At 45.1% G+C, this 10,243-nt stretch overlaps 1 non-coding gene across 1 annotated transcript; it reads left to right on the top strand.

Moving 5' to 3' along the window:
* The first annotated feature begins 7,581 nt into the window (after positions 1 to 7,581).
* TRNAA-CGC (transfer RNA alanine (anticodon CGC)) lies at positions 7,582 to 7,654 on the top strand. Its single transcript has one exon. It is a non-coding gene; the product is annotated as a tRNA-Ala (tRNA).
* Positions 7,655 to 10,243: the final 2,589 nt, after the last annotated feature.

The raw sequence follows: 10,243 nt of genomic DNA on the forward strand, positions 1-10,243 counted from the left end.
AGAGCTTCCACAGGATAAGTCTATACAGGCTGCATGTCTGCAGGATGAGTCTACACAGGCTTCACTGAGGCCAGGCTAGCAGCGAGTGTGGCTGCCCTGTGCATCTGTGTGCAGTGATCCTGCTGGGAAGGACGGTTTTTCCATTAGCTTTTCCAACTGTACTTATTAGCACTTATTTGCATCTAATATTCAGGCAGACCCTCTAGGAATCAACAGCGCTGCATTCCTTTGACATATGCTACATGTACAGTTTTTCGCTCAGACTTCCTTCTTGTTTTGAGAGGCCCCTGGGGAAAGCCCTGAAGGGGGCCTGAAGTCCCTGGCACCAGCAGACACTGAGTTTTCCTCCTTGGGATTTGCCCAGGGCTGTGTGCCCTTTTTTGAAAGTCAGACTCGGTCTCTGCAGCGAGGAAGGCGGAGAAACGCTGCAAATCCCAGGCATGAAGCCCTGTGCTCGCTTACAGTTTTTGATATGTGTGTCTCCCCTGAAAGATTAGTGGCAAACTTGTCCCTCTGCAACCCAATGAAGGCAAAAAGACATTTGCATTGGATGGCCCATGAGTCCAAATCCCAGGCCCCAGGAGAAGTAACGGAGATTCAGAAGGCACTCTGTTTGCTGCCAAGGGGGTGGATGCAGGAGGGGACTGGACCAGGTTTGGCTGAGGATGGCAGGCAAACCACTCCTCCCTGCTGGGCCCCAGACCATTCCCTGGATGGAAGATTCTTGCTGCCTTTGGGCAGAGAGCTGAAGGCAGCATGGGGCCGGGTAGGGGGAGGGGGGAGAGGGGAGGGTTGTGCAAAGCACCTTGTATTTGATGAAAGGCATGTAAATCCAGTGGTATGACTGACTCCTAAGTCCTAAACCTTCCATTCTGTTGCAATGAGCAGAACCCGGGCACTGTTCCTGGGAGGGGAATGGGAGCCATCTGGAATGGCAGGTCTGTCTCCCTTATTCCATGGGAGAAAAAAAAGAATGATGGGATGGATCAAAGGGTCTATCTCAGCTCTCAAAGGGCTGGCTGGGTGGTCTTAAGCACGTCCTTCACCTAGCCCTCCCTAGCCTGTGTCCCCCATCACTTGCAAAACAGGAACAATAAACTCTGCCCTGCTCGGGCAGCAGGGATTCCCGGGTGAGGTGAAGGGTGTGAAAGCATTTTGGAAAGTAGGTCTGTTCTGAGTCACGCTCAGACCAGCCACTTCAAGGCTTAGGTGTCCAGCATCTGGCTGTGTACTGGCTTCTGAAATATCATGATCCCAAGGTTTCCCAAAGTCAGTTAAACACACTGTGACATGCTGATCCAAGCACCGTTCAGATGGAAGATTCTTCCCAGCCTCTTCTGCTGTGGCCCTGCTGTGGGTTGGTGGCCAAGCCTTCCCCGCCATTTGAACAGGGATGGGAGTGCAGCCCAGGTCTCTGAGGCCCCTCCAGGCCTGAGCTGTGATTTCATGATTCCTAAAATTTCCTCATCTGGAAAGGAAGCCCAGAGCTTCCTTTGGGCACTTGGGAACTTACCAAATGAACGTCCCTCCCCTGCCCTCTTCCTCTACTCCTCATGATCCTTCTTCTTTCCTGTCCCCCGTGGGTTTCTGAGGAGCTGGATGGAATGGGTGGCTTTGCTTCCTTCTGTGTTGAGTTGCCTGAAATTTCCTGAATGCCAGTGTGCTTGTGGGAGAGTTGGCTACATTAGCAACGTTGCTGGGGTTCCAGGCACCCTCGCATCCCACACACCTGTTATAATTTCTGAAATTTCACCATCATAAGAACAGTTCCTTTTTAAAGACCAGATTTCTGGGACAGGCCAAGGTGATACCAGTGTCTGTCTTTAATGTGACGAGACTTGGGGAACAAATAGGGTCTTCTGGGTAGCACATGTCAGAAACGGACTGTGGCTAATGAGTAAAAAGGGGGGGCTTCTTTAAAGGACACTGGGGGTCTCAGAGCAGAGGGGGAGCCTAGCATCCAGGAAGGAGTAGGGGAGAAATCAGGGCAGCAGGGTAGAAGACCCTTGGAGTCTCCAGGAAGGGACACCCTGCCCCAATCTAAGACCTGCAGGTCTGCAGATGGGCTTTTGTTGACTCCAGAGTCCAAGAAGGAACCAGATCCAAGTCCAGCCCATCCATGCAAACTAGGCCTGGAGCCAGCCGAGTTTCTCGGTTGAGGTCTTGCCAATTTCAAGTTCATTTTGATGCTTCTTAATTAAAAATAAAAACAAAAACCAAACACTCCTGAGTTAGTCAGCTGCTGGTCACTCCTTCAGTTCCCATGAATCCTTGAGCCCCAGCGTCCTCTGGCGGTCTGCCTACGGTGAAGAGAGGACACTGTCTAAGGTGGGGGCTTGTCTGCAGGAGAAGATCCAATAGACCCTGAACATAAACGGTAGAGATTTTTCTTTTTACTTTGGGGTAAAGAGTGTAAAGCTCTAGAATATCTATGTGTCACAATTCAGTAAATGCTATTTAATTTGGACCAAAGCAATTCAGCTTTCATGTCATGCAGAGTTGGGCTGAAGTTTACTCTTTCGCTGTCGGTCAAAGACAGTGGGAATAGGCTGGTGGAGGTGCTTGTCTCCCCTGCCTTAGAGAGTAAATGGGTTTTGATTTCTTCTTGCCGCTGTCGTGTTTCTGTGCATCTATCTGCATCCAGATACAAACAAGCTCATTGTGAAGAGTCCCCTCTATTCAATCAAGTTCACTGGCTGACCTTCTTGGTGGGGGGGGCTATGTGTTATTAGTAATTAACTGAGGTGACTGTTAATACGAGGAAATTACTGTATGACATAAATAAATGGCACTTCTTTTTCAACAATCCCTAATTGGGAGAGCTTGCTGATTCTCTAGGACTCCCTCTGGCTTATTCCCGATTGGCACGACTCAGCCTCCTTTCTTGCCGGTCACCGCTCCGCCCCCCTCCCCCCCCCCCCCCACCCGCCGGAGTAGAGCAGCTGTAGGTTATTCAGCTTGGTCCAGGGCTCTGTGGGGTCTGAGAAAGGCAGCGGGATCTCTGAGGGCAGCATCTCTTTAGCCTCAGCAGCCCATATGCTCTTACCAAGGGTCAGAAATCATCTCTTTCCATTGTGGGGTAAGGAAGTGGAGCTTAAGTGTCTTCTGAATTCCTGAGATAGCTAAAAGCAGTTTTTATAACCACCAACTTGAATGCTGTTCCAAATTTAATGCTTAGTATTAAGAATCAGGTTTGGAGATTTTTGAAGAGAAAGGATTGCTTTGAACTGAACACAGTATTTCCACAGGAACACTCCAGAAACATTTATCAGGTGCCACTGAGGGCATGCCATGAGGTTAAGGAGGTACACCCTGAGACTTCCCTGACGGGGGAGGTTTATCATCAGATGAGCTAGAAATGTGACACAAAGAGGACTCAGAAGGGGCAATTTCTTAGCCAGGCTAGGAGAATCACATTCTGGAGGAGCAGATCTGTGTCTACGCCCTCAGAGCTGGAAAGCAAGAAGGTCATGAATTTCAGTAGTGATGTTTGTTTGAGGATAGACACTCCAAAAATCTCCCAGATGCAGTGGGTTAATCTCAAGGTTTTCTCAGACCCTTTGGGCACAGGCAGGTTGTGCCATGAGCCATGTGGGCGGCCACAGCAGAGATGGAAACACGGCGGCAGGTACTGCCCTTCTTCTCCAGGCAGTCTTGAGCAAGTGGTATTTTCACAGTGTGCCTGGAGCCCACACAACGCCTGGCAGTAAGCATTTTTCCACCGGGACTGAAAACAAAAGCTTGGTGGATGACGCATCGAAGGAAACAGATCGGGAGATGCCGTCAATCAGGCAGCGTGCCTCCCCAGTGGGACATCTAAGGCCAGCAGATCAGGAATGCCTGTCCCCAGTCCAGCACCCAAGCTGGGTCCCTGACCCGCATCCTCTGCCATTCGGTCTTCTGTGGGAGGATACCTCAACAGGAAACACCCGAGGTAGCCTTGGAGGGAAGGACGTGAACCCTTCTCCTGCAGGTTCCCTGTGAAGGAGAACCTAGAAAAGCCTGAGCGGGTTTGGCCCCTCAGACCCTCCAAGGTTTTCCAGATTGGAAGCAGGTCCTGCTAAAACTTACTGTCAGCCCTTCCTATGCCATGCCCCAGCATGTTGCTGAGAACCAGCCAGCCACCCAGGAAACTCTCCTCCCAGCCTTGCAAAGCCATCCCCCAGCACAGAGAACGTGCCAAGGTCACCAGGCTTTGGAAGCAGATGACATGACCTGCAGAAGGTTTGCGGGGGAAGAGACATCTCCAGCTTCCCGGGATTCCTGGGTGCAGGAGTGTTCTGCAGGGAAACCCTTGGATACCTGGAGAAATTAAACCCTGTCACTGAAAATAGAAGGCAGTGGTGGCAGAAGCTCAAATAAGCAACTGCCACTTGATTGCCGAGTTCTCCCAGATCCCAAGAAACTTCGTCCTGCAGGCAGAGCCTGAGATGCTCTGGAGTTCAGAGCGCTGCCCAGTGGCGTCCTGTCAGTAGCTATGGAAACAGTGAGCCGTTGCCTCTCTGTCGGCTTTTGTGCCAGAGACATCTTGCTGTCAGTAGTGTTTAAAGTTAGCTTTAAAAAAACAAGACAACCCAAATCTCCTCTTTTGACACCACACAAGGGGTCCTGTGGCATGGAGGCAGCCCTGCAGTTCCCAGCATGGAGCCTGTCATACTCTGTCCCCCATCTCTGTCCTCAGACAGGGCTTCCTAGCTGCTTGCTTTTAGCAGTGATGTCTTGGTCTCAAATGAGTCCACCTTTGTGCCTGTTCCAGCCTTGCTGCCTTGTCCCGAGATTCAGAGGTATGGGACATGAGCCCAGCTCAGCCCTGGGGAAAGGTGTGCTGAGACGATGCACTCACTGGAGGTGAGCACCAAGGTGAAGTCTACCCACTTCTACAGTGTCTGGCTGCTTGCCTTTATGCACAGACTGCCCAGCCCGGCCTTCACTCAAGGACTGCTAGGGACAGGATGAGGGGAGGCAAAGGGGAGAACAGCTCACAGTCAAGGAGGCAGGTAGATGGACAGACTGAAATACAAGGCAGATTATGATGGACTCATGGGAGAGGTGGCTGTGTTGCCTTCCCCGAGGCATCAGGGAGGGTTTATTGGAGGAAGTGGCATTTGACTTGACCTAATCTCACCTGCCTGTTCTTACTCATAAGACTCACAGCCACAGAGAACCAGGGGGACAATAATTCAATGTATATTTGGTTCAACACCAAGAATACTCTGGCATCTATAGATAAAGGAGTCTCATTTCCACGCCCAGAAAAAAGTCAACTCTACACTTAGAAGGTAGGATTGCTGAATTCTGGAAAACAAGTCTAGCATTTAGAAAAAATGTAAAGGGGAAACAGCTAATCAACCAGGGCCTTTTGAGGAAGTAAAGGGGGCATAGACAAGGAAAAACAAACATTCCATTTGTGTAGAATAAAAGATGTCTCACCAAAGGCTATTAAAAATATTAAGCCAACATCATTCTATTTTTGACAGTCATAAGCAGGTTATACCACATGAGGGATGTTTGAAACAGGCAAGGCTCCTGGAACACAGCTTAGTCTCCATTTTGGGATTTTCCCCCCAAAGCCGACCCAAGACAAGCATTTGGGCTTGGGTAGTTTCTCTGAGAGTGACTCCAGGAAGCCCAAGTCAGGCCAGCAAGCTTTGGTGGCACCAGAGAAAGCTCTCGAGAGAGGAGAGAGATGCAGGAGCTTGAGGTTGGAACCGTCTCCTGGGTTGAACTCAGATGGGCTGAGGGATCAGCAGGGTCTGCTGCAATGTCATAGTCAGCACAAGACACTCTACACAAATGACTGTTTACATGGCTCTTCTCCTCTGGTTCGACTGTGCTAAAGAAGCATCACTCAGTGGTGTTAAAGTGCCAATGTTAAAAGTTCTCCCTGTGCTATTTTTGAGAAGATGGCAGCAGTCCTAGTAGTATATTTTTGAATATCCTTGAATCTCCTAATGAAAACAGACAGACCAGGGAGGGAAGTAGCTCAGTGGTAGAGCACATGGTTAGCATGCATGAGGCCCTGGGTTCCATCCCCAGTACCTCCATTAAAAAATGAAAAACAAACAGGCAGACGAACCAGATAGGCAGACCAAAAACCTGTGGGAAACGTTCTCAATAAAACTAGTGGGCAATGTATTCCTCCAAACATCAAAATACTAGCAAGGGGGAAAAAAAACAGGGTGTTTGTCATGCCTGAGAGCAGGAACACCCTCAAAACAGCCAGCAGGTATTCTCTGGGAAGCACAGAGATCCCCTTTTAGAGCAGTGGCTGGAGCTGGGAGGCACTTGCCCCCTCCAACAGCATGTAAGTGCAAAGGGCATCAGGTAAGATGATTTAAAGGGGATGGAGCAGCCCAGGTCCTGCGAATTTCCTGAAACTGACCAGCCAGGTCTCCCTTCCAGGACAGGGCTCCCACACAGAGGAGACACTGCTGAATGAGGAATCAGAATTGAACAGATCAGGGACAAAAGAGTGGAAGGAAACAGAAGATCCAGATACAAGTGGAGACATGTTTGTAAGAGCCAGAATCTTGGAAATCAAACTGCCAGATCTTTTAATCGCATGAAATGAAACAGGGAGCTTTGTGAAGTTAGAAAAGCTATCTTGAACTAAGCCGCCTTCTAAAAGTTCAGAAAAATTAATCTCATCTTTACAGAAATGAGCGGAAGAAAAGGATCAAGGTCATATCCCACACAAAATAAGAAAAAGGAGAAAAAGGAGTAGAATACCATCTCTACAGATAATAAAAAGCGTTCAGAAAGACATGCCTACAAAACAAATAAAAAGCAATAAGCTACTATTACCCCCTCCAAAAGCTATAAGAAATTAAGGGAGCAGTATAACAAACAACACAAATCAGAAATTAAAAAAACTCGGAAATGAAATGACAGACTCAGGGAGGAATTCGGCTTAAAAGAAAAAAAAAATTCAGAAATTAAGACTAAATCATAAAGAATCCAGGACTGAATAAACATTACAGATAATGCCTTCGAAGAAATAGGAGATGGGAAAAATGGAAAATATTAAAAAGCACAAAGAAATGATCATGATACAAAAGATTCAAGAGAGAGTGACAAATGTTGAAGCCACGTAAAGATGACTCGACATACAGAGAATAGGACTCCCTGAAGAACAAAAACAAAAGTAGGGATCAGAACAAATATTAGAAGCTATAATTCAAGAAAACCTTTCAGAAATAAGAAAGGGTTGAAACTACAATTGAACAGTCACACCACATTCCTGAGAATATGGACCCAGAATGGCCAACATATAATTTTTATATATATATACACACATATATATGTATATAAATATATAAAATATATATAAATAAGTTTATATATATATACTTATTTATATAATTTTAGTAAAATAATGAAACTTTAAAGAAAAATAAAATTCCTTTGAGTAAGCAAAAATAGCATATGATTTGTAAGGGACAGAAAACTGGACTATCGTCCACTTTTTTACTGTAACACTTGTGCCACAAGAAAATTAAGTACTGTACTGAAGATACTCAAGAAAATAACATACTGACCAAGGATCTGGAGAATTGACTTTTACATATAAAGGGAACAGGGGGAGGGCATAGCTCAGCGGTAGAGTGTGTGCTTCGCATGCACAAGATCCTGGGTTCAATCCCCACTACCTCCATTAAAATAAATAAATAAACCTGATTACTTCCCAATCTAAAAAAAAATATTGAAAAAAAAAGTATAAGGGATACAAACTGTTACCACTACCCAAAAATTCAGGAAATATTGAGCCCTTCCTGCGGAATCTACCAGTAACTGAGCTTCAGTGAGCCAAAGTGACTAGAGAAATGTTAGCATAAGGAAGTGAAATGAACACCAGATATTTGGTTGTTTATGGAATTAAGAATAAATGAGGATTAAAAAGGAAAGAGTGTAGTATATAATGGCTGTACGCTCTGAAAATATAGATAGAGTACAGCTATTTATAAATGGAAGGAATAAGAGAATGAAGAAAGCACACAGAAAATTTTTAAATTATTTTTCTTTTTAAAAAATTATTTTCAATAATGATGTTGATCGAAGTAGTGTTAGTGCTTTAGATGTTTGTGTGTATAGCATGGAATAAAGTAAATAAGTAATTGTTGGGTATTCTAATTCTGTCATCTCCTGTGCTCTTGAGAACTACAATTCTTTGGTAAGAAAAGGAATTTAGTATAAGAAAGAAGACTTTAAGTAAACACTCGATAATTCTTGAATTGGAAGAACTGGTATACACTTGTGAGGCATTTTATCATTTTTAAAGTAATATAATTAGTTTTTAAGAGTTAAGTTCACAGCGTATTTGAGTGGAAAGTACAGAGAGTTCCCCAGTACCCCCTTCCCCCACCCAACAATCTCCTGTACCATCAGTGTCAGTGGGGACTTTTATAACAATCCACCTACCAATGTTGACCAACATCAACCAAAGTCCACTGTTTACATTTGGGTTCAGTCTTGTGCTGTACACGCTACAGATTCTGACAAATGTATAATGTTATGAATCCACCATTATAGTATCACGAAGGATATTATTACTGTTCTAAAAATCCCTTGTGTTCCTCCTATTCATCCCTCCCCCTCCCGCCTCTTGCTCTGAACCCCTCGCAACCACTGATCTTTTCTACTGTCTCCGTAGTTTTGCCTTTTCCAGAACTTCATATAGTCAGAACCATACAGATGCAGCCTTTTCAAATTAGCTTCCTTCGCTTAGCAATATGTGTTTATGTTTTTCCATATATCTTTATGGTATTCTTTTTATTTCTTTGTACATTTTGGATAACAGTCCTTTATCAGAGGTGTATTTTACAATGTTTTCTCCCAGTTTATGGTTTGTCTTCTCATTTTCTTGACTTTTTTTAAAAAAAGATAGGTAGGTAGACAGATAGGTAGATAGAGTCCCCTATCTACAGAGAGCAAGGAGGCTAGGTAGCTAGCAGATAGTAAGGAGGCTGTCAGAGACTAAAAGATCATGCCAAAAGGACACGGAAACCATCTGTAAGAGGCTCCCAGTGGCCGAATATGGAACCATTTGAGCTTTAATAAAGATTATAATTGTAGTGAATTAAAACCATCAAGTGTATTTAAACCTTTAATTCATAAGGCTGTTTAAAGCATAGTCACCTTCAGAGGAGAAAGAACAAATGTATTCTCTCAGAAACTGGTAAATAAAGGGAAAGAATCAAACATTTATCCTTCCTTTAATATTTGAACTGTGCCACTGGGTAGCCAGACAGTTGATGAGTGGAAGCATCTCTTTCTAGAGGTACTCAGGTTAATATATGAAAGAGAAATGATAGAATTATCACCATTTTAAACCCCAGTGAATGAACAGAGCTAGATATTGTGCAGCAACAGCTGTTAACTTCACAAAAGGCAAGGCAAACAGACATTATGTGTCTGCTGATGAAAGAATACACCGCCACCTATGGTCTTGCCAAAACGACTGAACTGGAGTCTGATCCAACCCCTGGATTCAGCTGCCAGTTTGCAGGAAATACAGAGGAACACCTTGAACTCCACCAAGAGTATCAATCAGCAGATTCCAGACAGTGGAAAAGCGAGGGGCAAAAGGCTCAGATTCTTCAACAGATAAATTGTAAAAAAAATTGTAAAAAAAATAGGAAGGGATGGAGGGGGAAAACTTGTAGATTACAAAGGACTCAAAAGATAGATCGGATTTTGAAAAATGGCAAGACTACAACACATGTCTAGGAAGGCAGTCAGGTGATGAAACCGTAAAGGAAGACAGAGACCAGATTTCTACTGGGGTCCAGAGAGCGGTCGCTTCTGCAGGGAGGAAGGCAGCTGAGATCGAAAGGAGACATGTGAGGACCTTGTAGCGATGCTGGAGAAGTTCTGTTCCTTGATCTGGGTGGTGGTTTTTATGATAACTCCTTAAGCTATAAATTGGTTGGGCTGATTTTTTTTCTGTCTGTTTTATTTTACAATGAAATACTTCTTTAAAAACTTCTCCTAATCCCCAATTTCAACCTCATTCTCCACATGCCCGGAGGCAATGGCTGTGGCTGTGACTGATTTCCCAATATGATGCCTTAGGGCTCTATCTTGCTCCAGAGTAAGGACGCTGAATGTCTAATTAGAGAGACCCACGGACCTACCAGGATATACACTCCAGAAGGCCAGAGACCATGCCTGCCAGATTCACAGCTGCATGCCCAGCTGCACCTGGCACGTAGTAGGTGCTCAATAAATATTGAATGGTTGTATG

The sequence above is a fragment of the Vicugna pacos genome, chromosome 9 (genome assembly GCF_048564905.1).
Source record: "Vicugna pacos chromosome 9, VicPac4, whole genome shotgun sequence".
Classification (NCBI taxonomy): Eukaryota; Metazoa; Chordata; class Mammalia; order Artiodactyla; family Camelidae; genus Vicugna; species Vicugna pacos.